Source organism: Cupressus sempervirens, chromosome 1 (assembly GCF_028749045.1).
Source record: "Cupressus sempervirens isolate cs-2001-9-10 chromosome 1, ASM2874904v1, whole genome shotgun sequence".
Classification (NCBI taxonomy): domain Eukaryota; kingdom Viridiplantae; phylum Streptophyta; class Pinopsida; order Cupressales; family Cupressaceae; genus Cupressus; species Cupressus sempervirens.
Window position 1 is genome coordinate 681,059,203 of NC_143118.1, and position 20,315 is coordinate 681,079,517.

The window sequence follows — 20,315 nt, forward strand, 5'->3', positions numbered from 1 at the left end:
TTCCAAATATTGTAAAGTCTTATGATCGGTATACAAAAAAAAACTCCTTGGTTACTAAATAATGTCCCCACTGCTTTAAATATTGAACAAGGTATGTGCATGATCATGGTGTGCCAAAAAGTGGCGATCTAAAAAAATATTTAGTTTTGAAATATCTCAAACTATTTCAAAATCTATTCCAACTTTTTTCACACCCTCCCTAATACTAAATGAAAAAACATCCTATAAATGTGCTTTTGGCCTATTTTTTTGTGATTTTTACTTCGAACATATATCTAACAACTTTTTTTTCACCAAAATTTGATGAAATAAAAATGCTTTCTTAAGAATGTTTTTATCTTTCCATAAATGTAAGGTTTGTCAAATTATGAGTTTAGTAAATAATTATTACTTATTTTCTAATGGAGTTATGTAGAAAAGTATTGACAAACACACTACTTCACAAAAACTATAACTTTCAAATGGTACAACATTTTTTAAATCCAAAAGATGCATCACATTCTATGTTTCTTCTACTATAAGGGAAAAAAATGAAAAATTGAATTTTACAAAGTTTTCAATTAGTGAAGGTTGTCAGACACGAGTTTTTTATTCTAAAAATACTAAAGACAAAAATTAATTAATAATTATTAATTAAGAACAAAAATACCCAAAAATATGTGTCAAATCCAAGCATGAGTCTACTACGTATATCTAGAATATTATTAAAAAATATTATCATTCAGTTTTGATTAAGATGGTCAGAAATATGTCTACTTCGTATTTTTGTTTTGAAATTTTTGTAATATTGCATTAATATTCAAAATTTTGACCAATCAATTTTTAATTTTTTGAGATAATTCCTAGTAATTTAGAAACTAGATTCAATTTTCTAGAGATTCTTTTCTAGGAGTAACTTTGGTGGAATTTTTGATTGAGCTCCATGCGAGTTGAGCGATTCAACTATGGCGGGAACGAGCTTGAAGCTAGGTGCTTTCCATTCGACTCCCTTCACAACCATTTTAGAGCCCCTCTTCACCTTGCTACTGCTGGTGCTCGTAGATGCCATTGCTGCTCTATGCGTGAATGATTTCATAAAATAAATTCTTCACTCAAAAATCACTTCAAATCATTTAAACTCACTTGCGTGCTCTTAGAAATCTCTTTGCTCTATATATTCTAAATTCATGGTAAAAAATGAGATCAAATTCTGCCTTTTTGATGAAAATTTTGTCATTAATTCTCAAGTACGAAGGTAGCTGAGATGACTTAGGGTTTTTTAGATAGTCATCAACTTACTCGATAAACCTTAAAACTCGGTGAACAAACAAAACCTTTTATATTCTTGACCAAGCTCAATTAAGTCTGAGACCAACCTTGCTCGGTAGATGCATCACAGTGAACTATGTCTTGTATCTAAAATACTAATTTGTTATTTGCACTCCTTCATTCTAGAACTGTTTAGGATATAGCTTGAAGATGCAGTCCTTGATCCTCCTTGATGAGTCTAATTAGAAATGGTGGAGTCACCCATTTCTTGAGTGACATTGCCATCATTTGAACTTTCTAGTTCAGTAGATTTAGGAATCCACTGTTGTCTCATATGCTTTTGAATTTTGTCAACCCTATCTTTCTTTTCATCTTCAACTCTTCCTATGTTCATGCAATTCTTGGATATATGACCAAGTTTGATACATGTATAGCATCTTATGGTAGTATCTTTCTTCCTTAGGTGATGCCTTGTGTAGTTTACTCCAATGAGTCCATATTCTCCACAATAGTGACATCTGCACCAAGTATTGTAGTCCCAACGAAATAATGTTTTGACAATACGTTCTGCTGAATTTAATGATTTAGATCTGCAGTTAGATGCCTTGTGACCTTGTTTCTTGAATTTGTGACATTTGCCTTCAAATTTTGGTTTCTCTTTGCATTCATTGGCTTTGTTACCATGTTGATTGCAATTGTAGCATTTACCATTGAATTTTCCTTTACCATTGCTACAACATCTATTAGATGTGTGATCTATCTTGCCATAGTGATTTCAAGTGGGTCTTTGATTCCTTTGGGTACCTTGTTTGGAAGATTCACCTTCTTCATTGTATCCAAGGCTTGCTTTACGTTTTTGTCCATGAAGATTCTGCTCATTTTGCTTATTCAATTGATCCACATCTGTTTGAGATTTTAACATCCTTTCATTGACTTGCTTTTCAATATTTAAGTCATTTTCCAAACTTTCATTGATTTGTCTTTCAGATCTTAGATCACTTTGTAAGCTTGCATTGATTTGTCTTTCAGTGATTAAATCATTTCTCAAATTTTCATTCTCAGATCTTAAATTCACAATTTCTTCATCTGCATTAGATAGTTGACCTATAAGATTTTCATGCTGAAGGGATTGATTATTTCTTACCTATAAGTCTTCATTTTCATTTTTTCTCTATTCCAAAACTTCACATAGCTTGATGGATTGGATTTCTTGTTCTCTTTTAAGCTTTCTTACTTCTTCCTGCAAAGAACCATTCTTTGCTAGGAGTTCCTTGATTGCTTCATTAGCTTCATTTGAGCTACTTGATGGTAAAAGGTCTTCAATCTTTTTTTCAACATACTGATGATCATTCATTTCTCTTGCAAGTTCCTTTCTTCTTTTTAGAGATTGAGAAAGATGCTCCTTTACTTTTTTGAGTTGAGTCATGGCTATTTCCAGATCTAGCTTTTCATTCTCAATAGATTTGTCAAGTCTGAATATCTCCATTGTCCTGATCTTTGCTCAAGCTGTCAAATTTTATCCGGAGAACCACAATGCTCTGATACCATTTGTTGGAAATAATCAAGACTGACAAGGTTACTAAGAGGGGAGGGGTGAATCAGTAACTCTAAAACTTAGAGTCAATTCAGTATAATAACATATTCCCCATCCATCCATCTAATCTACTGTATGCATAAAAAGATAAACATTCATAACACATGAGCACACTAATTTGATGACCTAGAAACCTTCCAATTAGAATGTAAAACTGGGGTGGGGATGATGCCCACAAAACTTCAATACTGTAGTATAAATTTGGCTTGCTAAGGCTTACAATGATCACTTCTGGTGATCTGCCCTGTTAGGAGCAAGTAGGATTGCTAGATCCACCTTGATAGAGGATTTACAAACATACAATAAAGTATGCACTCTATTAGGAGATTTACAAAAGACTTGAAGTCTACCCTATTAAAGGATTTACAAACTAATTCACCTATTAGGATGAAGCAGTGGATTTCGTTACAACTGATTGCTGATAAGATCCTTTATGCATTGATCACCTGATGTGACAGATATAACTTTTCTGCATCTATGTTGACCTTGTTGTATTCCTCTATTCTTCCATTGATTCTCTTTTATTCTTCTCAAAATATAACAATTCAAAGATACAAATCATTTTTTCACCTTTTAAAAATGATATAATACATTACATATATACCATTCTAATATTTACACTAGTAAGGTTAGCTAAACACAAGTGAATCAAAACATTACTGAGTTGGCCAGATAGTAGAAAACTCGGTATTCTCAAGTTGATTTGATGACCTTCTGATACTCGGCATCCACTACAATACACTGCATCGTCATGAACTTGGTAGGAGTAGAGGCACGGTCCATACTAATCACTCTAAGTAGCTTGGAACTTGATAACCATTGGTGACTCAGTGAATATTATGTCACTCGGTAAAAACTAAATCCATTGATAACCTTCTTCACTTGATAAACATTGATTCCTTCATTTACCTTGTTCACTCGGTAAACACTAAGTCCTTTTTTTACCTTGATCACTTGGTAAACACTAAGTCCTTTTTTTACCTTGATCACTCGATAAACACTAAGTCCTTCGTTTACCTTGATCACTCGGTAAACACTAAGTCCTTCATTTACCTTGATCACTTGGTAAACACTAAGTCCTTCATTTACCTTGATCACTTGGTAAACACTGTGAAGCTCAGTGACCATTAACTTCTTGGAGAACATTGTTCTGCTCAGTAACCATTATGAACTTGGTAAACACTGCTGAACTACCCATATGCTTAGTTTCCAAGGGAATGCTCGGTATAAACTGTAGACTGAGTGATGAGCTTGGTAAGCATTTAGAATCGAATAAGTGTTTGGACTAATGAAAAATATACCTTAATTCCAATAGCTAACATATATTTCTTAGGTAGAATAAATTTATCTAGATGATATCTTTGAACAAGATTAATTTTTAGAAAGAAATACTCAAATTCAATTGTTTTGATTAGTCAGCTTGAAAGGTGACATAGCTTTGTACTTTTACCTAGGCCTAGTAGACATAAATGTGACTATAGCATTTTTTGTTTCGTCATTAACTTCCTCATAATTTCCTCCCATGAGGAGAATGAATCTCTTCTTATTCCTCAATAAAGGTGCTACACCTTTTAGAATAACTATTATTTCTTCTTTGTTATTTATAGAACATAACTTTTTCACCATATTAATTCTTATTTTCTTATCTTCCTCTACAACTCTTCTTTTTCAATTTAGCAATCTATTGTGCAAATCTTCAAGTATTTGACCTTTTATACTATCAAATCTTTAATATTTTATTATTGTATTCCTAACTACAACATTTTCTAGTTGTATTCTATCCATATTATTATACAAATAATAGTACTAATTCAATTGTGCAAAATTATTGTCATTAATGATTTGCATGTTATGATTCTCTACCTTTAACTTCCATTCTTTCATCCTACTAAAGTCTTTGCTTCTTGATCTAATGGCTCAACTAGTCTGTCATCCATTTCTTCTTCAAATTTAGAAGAACTAATCTGCAAGCTTCTTCCCTTCTTGCATGGACCACTTGTAGTCTACTTTAGACTCTTTTTATCAGGGTTTTTGGTCCTTTCAAGCCTTGTATACTTCCATGTAGTTATTAACTCTTTAGTCCTTACTAGATTCATTGAAGGTTTTTGTCGCACAACTATTGCATAAGGCTTTGTAGGTGCTTGTGCACTTGTCTATGCAACTGTGACCTATTTAGTAGGTCCTTCCACTATAATGTGTGTAGGGGTCAATAGCTTAGATTGACCACTGCCATTCATTTCCATAGCTATCCCTTTCACCTCATCAAATTCATTTCTTATCATTCTTGATTATTTAAAAATAGAATCAATCACCTTATCCACCTTTTTCTTGGAGTCCTTAATAATATAACTTGTCTTAACTTCTCTCATCTTCTCAATGTATGTGCCCCATTTAAGACATTTAGAATCAACTTCAGATTGTAAGATTATCTTTGCATAACCTTTAATCAATTCCTCACTCATTTCATAACCCATAGGTTCAATGAACTTAACTCGAGGGATTACTACCTCCATACATGTGAAATTTTTTTCAACCATGAAACATAATTCATCCTTATACTTCGCTACTAGCATAGGAGGTATCCTATACCTTTTCTTCATTTCATCTTGGAAAGACTTCATTATTTTGTCAATATCGCTATCTCTGACTGTATCAGGTTTGGTTTTGTATGCTCAAGTGATAATATGCATTGTGCATTCATTCTCATTCCAATTTGTGACACTAGGATACTTCTTAGTAGCATAGAAAAGTATATGTTTCAATAGGGATTCAATCCTAAAGACTGCACTCCTTGATTTCTTGATTCTAGATATGTTATCAAACAATTGTGTTCCAATAATGTCACACATATTAACCTCTTCACCTCTTATTGCCAATTAAGCTACATAAAGAAATCCTACAGGGATTAAATCTATCCTAGACCCATGATTGTACTTATATCCAAAAATCTTACAAATTAATCTCACTCCATCATCTTGAATGGTGTTGACTTTCATATTTCTGTCGTTAAAATATGTATTGGGATTTGTCTCAACTAGCTTGTGCACATTATCTATGTTCACTGGATTGCATCCATTATTGCTCAAACTTGTGACCATGTGAATTAGGTCATTACCAATACATATGATAGAGTCTCCCAACCATAGAAAATCATCATGTACTCTGCTCGAAATTATCCTTGTCCATTCATTATTTTCAAAATCCATGTATAACATAATTTTAACTAGGTTAATTTATTCTAGGTATCTATGTTCAGGTTTTAATGAAAAATCTTTGCTGCACATTTTCTTCAATTCCTTATGAATTTCTATGTCACCCATGCTTTAAATTTTGCAATGAATATATCCTCAACATGAAGTACATTTTTTGGAACTTGTAAAAATGCCCCAATTGCGTCATCAAGCAAAGAATCAAATGGGTGTTTCTTGAAATTGCATCTAGGTATATTGCTTACATTATAAAATTCTTGTTTTGCCATTTCTAAAAATATGTTCAACAATTTTAGAAAATACCTTCAAGTTGCATAATAGGGCTTCACTAAATTCATGTATCTAAAAATTTCTTTAGTACTCCAAGTCATACTCCAATCTTGCACTTAAGACTTTGCACAAGCAAATGATGTTTTGCAAATCAATTTATGTCCTTTAAATCTTTTTCAAATTGTACTTTGCATTGAATGCATATCTTCCACTAGCCCAAATACTATCTCTGTATAATAGAGAGATTATACTTCTCACATAACTTTACATAGACCATATTAAGCTATGTGCACTTCATTGAAGAGTTCTCTGAGTGTTTAATGTGTATTGCTAATTGCGCAACTTCCAGTATACTAAATCTTTTTGCCCACAACTGGATATTTTTAATTACTTTACCATATGCATATGAAAGTAAACCAATAATACTAAACAATATAAATAACCATACATAAAGAGAGATCATAACACCATATTTTGTTAACGAGGGAAACACTGGCCAAGGGAAAACCCCAATAAGGATCAAACCCACTAGATGATTCACTATACAAAGGATTTGGTTAAGGATATTGACCACGTTAGGAGACTAGGCCTTGTTAGAAGCCTCAACCTTGTTAGGAGTTTCTTCAACCCTATTAGGAGTTGGTGGATCATATACAAATGTGTGCAAGAAGAGTCCATTGTCCTAACATGCAAATATACAATTGATTTCTTCAAGAGAATAGATATACATAAAAAATTGTATCACTTTCTTTACTTCACAAATCTTCTAATTGCAAGTTCTTCATAAAATCCTTGGTATACTATAGACAATATTCCTTTTAGTTCACATTTGCATTCACATATAATATGTATCACATATATATCACACATATCATACATTGCATACTTGCTTTCACTTGCTCATTCCTATACTCACGAAATTACACTTTATCTTCACAAATGAAGGTCTTTCCTTACATCAAACATATTAATAAATTCTTCCTTAGTTAGCTCACAAATCATTTTTAGAGTCGACTCATCAAGAAATAATAATCAAAACAATTATTGAAGTCGATTAACTTATTCTACTAACATGCTTTGTTCTAGACTATGAAATCACTACATCATTGTTTCCTTCATAACTTGATCTCAATAGCTTATACAAACATGAACACTAGTATGCATCATTAGAATTTTTTCATGCATCTCTAGTTTACTGTGCAAGAGAATATTCCAAATGAATATTCCACTACTGACAAGTCTTGACATACTACTATAACACAATCTAATACTTAGACAATTTTCCTTCACAAACAAATATGATTGGATTGCAAAATAAATATTGACATAAATGACAACCATATATCTCACCTTACTTGATTGATTGGACATATTGGAAACATCGGTAATGTCTATGATTTCTCTTCAACTGTCATCTTAACTCAGTGATCCCAGTGCATCTAAATGTTGATTTGGATATTCTTGCTTGCTGACTAGAACTAGTATAAGATGTATTCTTTTGAATCATAGTTCCATTAATCTCCATTGAGAACTAGTTTGAATGTCAACACTTTTATGACTTTGACTTGAATTCTCTGGAGATTTCTTTATCCATTTGTACCTCATTTGACTTCTAAAATTATTATCCTTTGCTTTCTTTTCATCTTCAACCTTACCTTGGTTGATATAGTTCTTCACTAGATGTCCTAGTTCTATGCATACAAAGCATCTCTTTTTAGGGTCTCTCTTCTACATGTAAGTTCTTTTGCAATTTTCTCCAATATGCCCATGCTCACCACAATAGTCAAGTCTACACTATGTGTTATAATCCCAACCAAAGATAGCTTTGATAATTTGCTCTACTAGGTTCCATTTCTTGGTCTTGCATTCTAAAGATTTGTGTCCTTGTTTGTTGTAATTGAAACAGTTTCCTCAAAACTTGGTTTTCTTTATGCATTCACTAGCTCTATGTCCATGGTTGTTACAACTATAATATTTTTCACTAAATTTTTATTTACCATTGCTTCAACACTTGTTTGATATATGCCATATTTTAATGCAATGATTACATGTAAGCCTTTTGTTCTTCTAAGCTCCTCGCTGAGATTATTCACCTTCATCTATATAGCTTAATTTTTCTTTTCCTTTGTGTCTAAACTTGAGTTTGATCATTTAATTGATTCATGCTTTCTTGATATTTCATCATCCTTTCATTGGTTTCCATTCCATGCTGAGATCATTCTACAATCTTTCATTGTTTGTCCTTAAGTTGATAAGATCTTTATTTCCATAATTGAGTTGACTTATCAGATCTTCTTGTTGAAGAGATAGGTGTTGAATTTCATTATCCTTTTCTTCTATCCTTTTAGTTAGAAATATTTTCTCTTTTATTGATGTGTCTTTTTTCTCAATGTTTTCACACATTTTGATTGACTAAATTTCTTGCTCTCTTTTTAATTTTCTAACTTCTTCATGTAAAGTGAGATTTTTCTCTAGTAGATATTTGATTGCTTCATCAACTTCATCTAAACTTCTATCTTGGAAAATGTATTCAACTCTTTCTTCTATTTATAAATTTTCATTCATTTGTAATACTAGTTATTTCCTTCTTTGCAAAGATTTTGAGAGTTGCTCCTTAATTTTCTTGAATTGATCCAAGGCCAATTCTAGATCAAACTTTACATTTTCAATAGATTTCTCCAATCTATACACTTCCATTGCCTCTGATCTTTTCTCAAGCTACTAAAATTCTAAAGTGAGAATCAAATTCTCTAATAACAATTGATGGAAATATAAGGTAGGCTAGGTGACTGAGAGGGGCATGAATGAGGAATGGATATGTTTTTTACTTAATTGACCAATTAATCCTCTTTAAGCTAATCTAATCTAATTGCATGCATGAAATACTAAAAACAATAAAACATTCATAATACTTGACACAATATTTGGTAACCTAGAAACCTTCCAAATAGAAGGCAAAGTTGAGGTGGGGATGATACCCACAGGCTTTATGATTGTTGTATAAAGTTGCTTTTTTAAAGCTTACAATTGATAACTTCTAGTGATCTTCCCAATTAGGAGCAATAAGGACTATTAGGTCCACCTTGTGAAAGGATTTATACAATACAATGAAGTATTCAATTTCTTATTATGTACTATTATAATTTATTCTCTACAAGGGAAAGGTTCAAGGTGTGCTCCCTTGCTATTGATTTCTTCTGTACAAGAGAGAAGTTTAAGGTGTGATCCCTTCCTAATGAATTCTTCTCTATCAGGGATACATTCAAGTTGCAATCCCTTGCTAATGAGTTCTCTAAGATGGAGAAGTTTGAGGTGCAATCCCTTGTTAATGGGTTCCTTTTTAGAGGGAGAAGATCTTAGTGTGGTCCCTTGCTCCACCTTCTAAGAGTAGCTATGGTGGTTCCACACTCTAGGAGTAGCCATGTTGCAAGTCATGTAACTCCATGGATTAGTTTTCTTTTATTTCACCCTTTAGGACTAGCCATGGTGAATATCATGTTGAGATGATAATTTTCTATTGAGAAAATCTTTTATGAGATTTTGTCACTAATTTGTTGTTTTTTTTCCCTATGTTTTTCATTAGAGATAGAAAAGTATGAATATTCTCTCTCTTTCTAAGAGGGAGTGTTGATGTTTTATAATTGTGTAAGAGAATACCTACCTAGGATTCACATGTCCTGGTTTTCTTGAGATCCATTTGTTCTTCGTTATATGAAGACATGTGTCCTAAAAGGATGCAAATGTTTAAAAATATGAAAATACATGCACACTAAAAATACATGTTTTTAGAAATATTAATTTGTATGCTTCATGTAAATAAGCATGTATTTCAAATTATAAAGGATCTCGTATTTGGAAACTAAAGAGACTTTTGATTATGATATGAAGAGCCTTTCAATTCATGATATATATGTTTTCTTTATGTAACGAGTGTATAATTCAATTAGAATTATTGTATTTGGACCTCTATTATTTCATAAAAGAGGTATATTTTTGTGTGCTTGGGTATTTCCCCTTTGAGTTGGAGAATTCTCTCAAGATAAGTTATTGTGTCTTAGTATGTTAGTGGTCTTTATTTGAATGTTTATTATTGTTTATCTTTATCTATTGAAAAAACATTGACAAGTATGTGATGTACTTTTAACATGATAGTAAGTTCAAATAAAAGAAGAAACTTTGTGTTTCTTTCCATAAATTGCAAAATTGTCCAATTTGGAAGTGAAAAAAAAAAAATTTGGGAAGCTTTTTTGGACCTTGAACATTGTAGTCATTTTTCTCTATGTATTTGAATGATTTATGCTGATCCATTTTACTGTCACTTTAAACAAAACAAAAAACAATGAAATTATAATTATCTCAAAAAAATTGACAAGAAAGGTATAATGTGTGCTATAGAAAATATAGCATTGATGAAGTAAGACTAATTTATTAATCATTGTATGCATTATCAAATTACACAAATAATTTGAGCACCACTCTACTTCAAGTTTTATCACAAAAGTGAGATTAATTTATTAATTACTACATGATTTTCAAATTACTTAAATAATTTCATCACCATTAGACTTCAAATTTTCTAAGATGGTTCTCTACTAGACTTAGGTTAGAGCAATTCTTTCACAAGATTCTTATCTTTTAATGAGGAATGTGTAGCTGTCCACAAATTTAAATTAGGACATATTACTTAGTATTGTAAATACTCCTTGATTGTCCCTTTTACTTCTAGGAAAAGAGCTCAAATTCTAAAAATTATGTTTTGAAAAATAAAAATAAATGTTAACATTATTAGAAAGCATAAGGAAGTTGAATCAAGAAAGAAATGATCATATATGAAGTAAAAATGTAATGTGACTAATTTTAGTAGATTTGAGTATTACAAGACCACTATAATAAGACATTTCTACCCTTATTGCCCTCTTAAAGTTTCTCTTTCTAAAAGCTCTTTGGGCATACTCTACAAAGACTTGAATAGAACACAAGACAAGACTACCACAATATTAGCCTCATGGTTGTCATCTTATTATATTTCACAATCTTATTCAATCATTTTGGGTAGTAGATTAGCATAATTTTTTCAATATTATACATAGTTTTTGTGTTCAACTAAACCTTTTTTCCCTCATGAATTTTCTCTTTCAAAAATCCCTTTTAGCATACTCTACAAAGCGCTAAATAGTCCACAAGAAAATACTACTATAATCAGATAATTTTAGACCTCCCTAGTTCACTGAATTAATCTATTACACTATTTCTAACATGTACTTGGAAAAGACTAGATTTGTCAGGATGGACTCTATGTTTTCATTCATTTTATGAAAACAAGTTCGAGCAATGGAAAAAATTTATCATGATTGGAGCAAATTGGGATTTATTGCTATGAAAATTTAAAGAATATTAAGTCCTAAACAACAATCATTATCCTATTTGTACAACATTGCAAAGGTTTGCAAAGGATAATAGTAGTCGATCATCTTACAAAGCCTAGGTGGCTAACTATACAAGGTAGCAAGAGGATTTGGAGGCATATAATTTGTTTGCAAGATGAGACTACTTATTAAATTTACTGATCTTGATGGAAACATTGCTCTTCTTTAGGTTTCTTTATTAATTGATATTGCTTTCCTTTCTAATTTGATAGATCATTCCTACAAAATCAACATGTGCTGCCTACACTTGGCAGGAACTATGTTGTCTTACAAATCCTATTTTTATGGCTAATTTATTTTGTTATATAAGGAACCATCTTAAGTATGATGGTAGATGGCTAACTTTTTGTACTAACTGCATTTCTTTTAGGATGTCATATGAGGTTTGTTAAAATATTTTGGAAGCAGCAATATTGGATTTCAACATACTACAAGCCCAACATCAAATTGAGATCAAAATTGTATCCAAGTAAGTGATATGTTTACATATGAAAATTCACTTTGTCTTTATTAAAAATACTTTTTATTAAAAATAATTTCTTATGCCAATGTTAGATTGCTGGTAATATTAATTATATTGGAACATGTATGGTGCGATACAAATATGTAGATGGTGGAATGAAGCAAGTGTAAACAAACTTGATTTTTTTCGACATCGACTTGTCAAATTTTACTTTGCATATTCATGCGGATTGCACGAATTTGAATTTTCTCGCACATGAATTGGATATGTCAAATTGGGTGTCATGATTACCATCGTTGATGACATTTTTGACAGTTATGGAACTATTGATGACCTCATACCTTTTAAGACAGCCTTGATCAAGTAATTCTAGCAGTTTACATTTATATTTCTATTTATGATTGTAATGCCTTGCAATGAATTATCAATATTATTTAAAATAATCATAATTTATTATTAACAAATGAATTACTTTACTCTTGAATTCTGTGTTCCTTAGCTTGGATATTTCTATGGTGGACGGTCTTCCCAAATCAAGTAATTCTAGCGTTTTACATTTATATTTCTATTTATGATTGCAATGCCTTGCAATGAATTATCAATATTATTTAAAATAATCATAATTTCTTATTAACAAATGAATTACTTTACTCTTGAATTTTTTGTTTGTGTTCCTTAGCTCGGATATGTCTATGGTGGATGGCCTTCCCCAATATACGCAAATTACTTGGTCGTTTTGCCATGAAATATACATGGAATTAGCTAATGAAGCAGAGAAAATCCATGGTCCACGTGCACGGAAGTGGATACAAGAACATGTATGTCACTAGTCAAATTCATCTATCAAACTGTGTGTCTATTTAAAATATGTATAAATCTTATATTTCACATTTCATGCTTTTTCTATTGCAGTGGACAAAGCTTATTGTGTTAGTGTGTCGAAATTCTGAATGGAATGCGAAAGACTATCTACCCACTTTGGATCAATTTTTAAAGAATGTGCTTAATGCTTCTTTGAAACCCGTGGTCACACTATTTCCAATGATTTCAATTGACATGGTTCTTCCTGATGATATTCTACAAAGGGTTAGTAAGTTTGAATATGATGTATCAATTGCTATTCGACTAATCGATGATATCAAAAAATCTCAGGTATCTATCAACCAAACTTCCTAAAACTATCTTCTTATTATCCATAAATTACATACTTTTAAATAAAAGATAGTTGGTATTATTTTCCTTAATGAGCATAGTTTCTAATTGTTGAGAAACATGTGTCTCAACCTTGCAATCCTTTCTTGGAAAATTCCATAATTTGTTTGTGGAAGTTTTCCACTTGTTTATGCATTGGAAAATGGTTAGTGAGTTGTTAAAATGAGTCTTGTCCATAGTAGAATATAAGTAGGTCATTTTTAGAGCCTTGATGACTCATTTTGTGACTTTAATGGGGGTCTAGACTAAGAGACAAAATTGTGGACGGGATTACTATTTTTAACTTGGTTGTTTTTCCATATTGGAAATGTAAATGTCAAAAATGGGTAACATGTGGCATGGTAGTTTTGCTCATGGTTTTGTAAAACCATAAGTGGTTTCCAGGTTGTAAAATCACTAAAAAAGGAGGGCTTGGGGAGGTGTTTGTGTAATTGAGTTTAGTTTGCAAGACTGGTGCTAGAAGGAGTCTCTCTGAGTTCAAGTTGTGGTGATGCGCTCCTATAAGAACTTGCATTGCAAGTGTATTGTAATCATCTTGGTTTGATAATACATTGTGCGAGTTTTAGAGGGTGGGGTTTTTATCCTGGAAGGGTTTCCCCATGGTAATCACTGTGTTGTGTGTTCTTTGTTATTTTGATTATGTTATTATGCATTTCTTGAGATCTTTCCAATAGTTACTTTGATTTGCATAATCGTCCTCTCAAAGATTAGTGTAGGAAGCAATTCCATGCACCTTTGCTTCCTTTCAAGTGGTATCAGAGCCTGGCTAGTTTTGGTTCTATTTGTTGGGTAAAGGGTTTTTTTAAGCTAATCAAGGTTTGAGTGGGAGCTTGTGTAGAGCATTTCATTTTTTTGTTGTAGGATTAAAAGATGAAAAGCATGTTAGGGAGAATTGATGTTGAAAAATTTTTTGGCACAAATTTTGAGATGTGGAAGCTAAAGATGAAAGATTTGTTGACTGATCGGGATCTATGGGATGTGATTGATGAGAACAAGCTAAGGCCCACATATCCAATATTAGCTACACAATATGATGTGAATGATAGAAAAGCTAAAGGTCTCATCAGATTGTGTCTTGCAGACTTGATTCTGATTAATGTCCATGAAGAACCTACCACGAAGAAGCTTTGGAAAAAGCTTAGTGAGATCTATCAAGTGAAATCACTTGTGACTAAGATTTTCTTGAGGAAGAAGTTGTATTCCTTGAAAATGGAAGAAGGTGGACAAATTTCTAAGCATCTAGAAAGGTTTAATATGTTGGTGACTCAGTTGACCGTAGTAGGGGTGCCAATGGATGAATAAAAAAGGTGTCAAATCTTGCTATGTTCATTGCCAGACTCATGGGATAGTATTGTGATGGCTATAGGGAGCACTTCAGTTGTCTTGAAGATGGAGGACATTGTTGGTTCTCTACTTTTTGAGGAGATGAGAAGGAAGGTCTCTCTGAATGCCAAAGCAGATTTGAGTGTTCATGAAAAACCAAAAGAAAGAGGCAAGAATGAAAAGAAGCATGGCCATTCTAAGTCCAAAAATAAGCAGAGATCCAAATCCCCTAGTAAGTCAAAGGCAATTTGTTGGAATTGTGGCAAACCTGGACACTTCCAAAAGGACTACAAAGAGGAGAAGAAAAAGAAGAAGAAGAAGAAGCAAGATTCTGATTCTGAGTCCAAGAAGGAAGATGGAGATGCTTTCATTGCAGCCTTGGCCACTCATGCAGGTGAAAATGCATGGTTAATAGATTCAGGTGCATCTTTCCACATGACTCCTAATAGGAACTAGTTTAGTAAGTATGAAAATTTTGATGGTAGTAAGGTGTATTTGGGTGATAATTCAATACTTGATATTGTTTGTCGTGGAAGTATTCGTGCAAAATTTTCTAATGGTAGAATTAGAAGATTTGATGGTGTCTTACATATCCCTGGACTAGCAAGGAATTTATTATCTGTTAGTAAGCTAATAGATGTGGGTGTGCATGTATAGTTTTCTGAAGCAGGTGAAAAAATGGTGATAGGCACTATGGTAATAGCAAGAGGAAGTAGATTGGGTACATTGTACCAACTTGATGCATGCACAGTCAAGTGCAATAGTACTTCTGATAAGATTGTGAAAAAGACTACTCAATTGGAGAAGGAGAGAGTTTCTCTTTTAATAGATGGTCGTGATTTTTGGGTACCCAAGGGTGCTCTATCTACTAAATCAAAGTTGCCTACAAAAAAGACTATGTTATGGCACTAGAGACTTGGCCACATAGGTGAGAAGGGCCTATGGACCTTGAAAAATAAGAACCTTGTTGATGGGTTGAATGATTGCAATCTTGAGTTTGATTTTTGTGAGCAGTGTATCAATGGTAAACAAAACCATATTCATTTTTAATCGAGTTGTCATAAGTCTTCATGTATTTTGGATCTAATTCATTCAGATATATTTGGTCCAGTTGATGTTCCTTCTATTGGTAGATCAGTTTATTATGTTTCTTTCATTGATGATTTTAGTAGAAGAACATGGGTTTATTTCCTTAGGAGTAAAGCTGAAGTTTTCAGTTGTTTCAAAGAGTTTAAAGCAATGGTTGAATTGTAGACTGGAAAGAAAATAAAATGCTTGAGAACTGATAATGGTGGTGAATTTTGCTCCAATATTTTTGACACATTTTGTAAAGATTTTTGTATTAAAAGAGAGAAGACAACTCTATATTCTCCATAGCAGAATGGAGTTGCAGAAAGAATGAACAGGACCTTGACGGAGAAGGTTAGGAGTATGCTGAGTGGTGCTAGACTAGAACAAAAGTTCTGGGCTGAAGTTGTAGCCACTACCTGCTACCTGATAAATAGGTCTCCTACATCAGCTCTTGTTGATAAGATGCCAATAGAAGCGTAGTCGGGCCACAAGCCTTCACTTAGACATCTGAGATTGTTTGGTTGTGAGACATATGCTCATGTGCCAAAGGAGAAGTGAACAAAATTGGACAACAAAGTTGTCAAATGTATCTTCATCGGATATAGTTATGGTGTGAAAGGATACAAGCTTTGGGATCCTATTGCACAAAAGGTATTTTATTCGAGAAGTGTTATTTTTAGAGAAACTAAGACTTCTTCTATTACAGTGTAGCCTGAACAAATTAAAGAAAAGAAAGATGTGATTCAACTTCCTGCTATACCTGAGAAAGTTGAATCAAGGACCTTAGAAAGACAAGATGTTGAAGAGAGCTCTACGAGTTCTGAATCATCAAAGGAAGAGGGAGAACCAAATCATGAACCTAAACCTCCTAAACTTGAATTAGATCTTGTTCGAAGATCTACTAGACAAAGGAAACCACCTGAAAGGTATGAGTATTCTCCTAATGATTGGAGGTGCATATTTGCATTGAATGCTAACATTGATGAACTGAGATCTGTAGAAGAGGCTCTTGGTATGAATGATTCAGAGTCCTGATAAATAGCCATGGATGAAGAAATCGAAACTCTTAAGAGGAATTGAATGTGGGACCTTGTACCATTTCCTAAAGGATGAAATCTTGTTGGTTGTAAATGGGTGTTCAAAAGGAAGATGGGTTCAAATGGAACTTTTGAGAAGTATAAAGCACATTTGGTTGCAAAAGATTACTCTCATGTTGAGTGAGTAGATTATGGTGAGATTTTTTCTCTAATAGCCAAAATGAAATGCATTAGATTTTTGCTTTCTATTGCAGCAACTTATGACCTAGAGATCGAGCAAATGGATGTGAAAACTGCTTTCCTTCATGGAGATTTGGAGAAAGAAATTTACATGTCACAGCCAGAGCACTATTTCGTGAAAGGTAAAAGTCATTTGGTCTGTAAATTGAAGAAATCCTTGTATGGTTTAAAACAGATTCCTAGGATGTGGTACCATAAGTTTGATACATATGTGTTGAGTTTGGGATTTGTGCGATCTAAATCTAATCATTGTATATATTTCAAATTTGATGATGATGGTTTCCCAATTATTTCCTTGTATGTTGATGATATGTTGTTTATTGGCAAAGGAAAAGGTTTGACTGTAGAGTTAAAATCTCAACTCTCAATAAAGTTTGAAATGAAAGATCTTGGTGTAGCTAGGCACATTCTGGGAATGGAGATTATAAGAGATAGACGAAACAGAAAGCTTTGGCTAGGCCAACGTAAGTATGTTGGTACTATTTTGAAAATATTCAATATGCAGGATTCAAGACCATTGAGTGTTCCGATTACTATGGGAAAAAAGCTTTCTAGCTCATAGTGTCCTACATCCCCATTGGAGATGGAAGACATGAGTTGAGTACCATATTAGAGTGTTGTTGGAAGTTTGACGTATGCTATGGTGTGTACAAGACTAGACATTGCCTAAGTAGTGGGAGTACTTTCCCTTTATATGTCTAATCCAGGAAGAGCACATTGGGATGCAGTAAAAAGAGTTTTCAGATACTTGTGGGGTACCTCACAGTACTCAATATGTTTTCATCAAACAGGAAGTGAGCATTCCTTGGATATTCGAGGCTATGTGGATTCAAACTAGGTTGGTGATGTTGATAGAAGAAGATCCACCAGTGCATATGTGTTTACATTATTTGGTGGTGCAATCAGTTGGATGAGCAAGCGACAGGCTGTGGTTGCTTTTTCTACTATTGGGGTAGAGTATATGGTAGCTACTGATGCTTGCAAAGAAGCCATCTAGCTAAAGAGATTGTGTTCAGATATAGAGTTCAAATAGGGTGTAGTGAGAAATTATAGTGATAGCCAGAGTGCAATTTGCCTAGCGAAGAACCCAACTATTCATGCGAGGACAAAGCACATTGATGTACAATATCATTTTATGAGAGATATGGCCGAGGATGGCAAGGTGAAGCTGGAAAAGGTAGAGACTTTGATGAATGTTGCTAATGCATTAACTAAGCCCGTGAGCACAAAGAAATTCAGATGGTGTTTAGAGTCTATGGGCCTCTTAGCCCCTAGCAATTAAGTCTATGATATTTTGGATCCCCTGACTCTTGCAAGGTGTTCGACAAGTGGCAGAATGTTGAGAAACATGTGTCTCAACCTTGCAATACTTTCTTAGAAAATTCCAAAAATTGTTTGTGGATGTTTTCCACTTGTTTATGCATTGGAAAATGGTTAGTGAGTGTTTAAAATGAGTCTTGTCCATAGTAGAATATAGGTAGGTCATTTTTAGGGCCTTGATGACTCATTTTGTGACTTTTATGGGGGTCTAGACTAAAAGACAAAATTGTGGAGAGGATTACTATTTTTAACCTGGTTGTTTTTCCATATTGGAAATGTAAATGTCAAAAATGGGTAACATTTGGCATGGTAGTTTTGCTCATGGTTTTGTAAAACCATAAGTGGTTTCCATGTTGTAAAATCACTATAAAAGGAGGGCTTGGGGAGGTGTTTGTGTAATTGAGTTTAGTTTGCAAGATTGGTGCTAGAAGGAGTCTCTCTAAGTTCAACTTGTGGTGATGTGCTCCTATAAGAACTTGCATTGCAAGTGTATTGTAATCATCTTTGTTTGATAATACATTGTGCGAGTTTTAGAGGGTGGGGTTTTTCTCCCGGAAGGGTTTCCCCATGATAATCACTCTTTTGTGTGTTCTTTGTTATTTTGATTATGTTATTATGAATTTCTTGAGATTTTTGCAATAGTCACTTTGATTTGCATAATCGTCCTGTCAAAGATTAGCGTAGGAAGCAATTCCACACACCTTTGCTTCCTTTCACTAATATCTCTTGAAGGAAGATAAAGATCGAGGACAAAATGTTTCTTGGCTAGATTGTTATGTAGTAGATAACCTTGGAACTACAATGGAGCAAGCTTTAGATAATGCAAACGTTACCGTTCAGCTACACATGGAAGAATTAACTAGAGATTTCTTGTGTTATGAGAAAGATATACCAAAATGTTGTAAAAGAGTGTATTTTGATTGTATGTATAGATGGGTAGGTTTTTTGTGGAGGGATATTGATGGATTTTGACATCCATCCAAGGGTAAGGATGACATAATAAAAAAACTGATCAATCCTATAGCTCATATCCTTGATAAAGTGTCTAAGTAAAAAGAAAATAAGGGCTTCTATATGCATTTTTATTTTTGAGATCCTAATAAGTTGACAAATAGAAATATTTTTGAAAGTTTAAAATAAGCTAGGAGAATCCTCAAATATATAAAGTCAAAACAAATTCAGCATATATTGATGCACCCAATATTTAGATGCTTCTGTTTTCACCTATAGAAATGCATGCATAAAAGATAAATTTATATCAGCTAGATATTTTCTAAATTAATGAATGTTTTCTCATAGTTTCTAAATTGTATCAATAATATTTTGATAGATTTAAAAGAGTTTCATGTATACTCTAAAAAGAAATATGTTGTTTAATTTGATTAATTATAATTGTACTTGATGTAAATGAATGCAATGATAATTTTGGAAATATAAAGACAACATACTTTTCAAGGAAAATATAACACACTCTAGTAGTCAAATATGTGCTGAAACTTCTAATAAAAAAATTAATAGTTACCAAAATTTATTTTAGATTCCTTATATTGAAGAATATATAATGGAAAATGGAACAAAGTAAAATAAAAGAACAAGCACAAAATAATATAATGATAGTACAAAACCACAAATAGATCCTTAGGGCACTATAAAAAATGATTTTTTGTTATGGTAAATTATAGGGAAGTTGATGTAGAGTAAATATTGTGAATGAATTCCTTTTTGCGTATTTAGATTACTTTTTGAGAGGTTTTCTATTATTGTTTTGAAGAATGTATATTATGGAGAATGGCTACTTTTTCATGAATCTCAAGATCAATTTGGAGATATTAGTTGTTGATGCATGTGTTTGGTCAATGTACTTGTACTTGTTAGAAGTTCAATCGATATGAAACTTTATTT

The 20,315-nt window shown here is 32.8% G+C and overlaps 1 pseudogene; it reads left to right on the plus strand.

The window, feature by feature from the left end:
* The first annotated feature begins 922 nt into the window (after nucleotides 1–922).
* Nucleotides 923–19,466, plus strand: LOC149579738 (sesquiterpene synthase Cad-like; annotated as a pseudogene).
* Nucleotides 19,467–20,315: the final 849 nt, after the last annotated feature.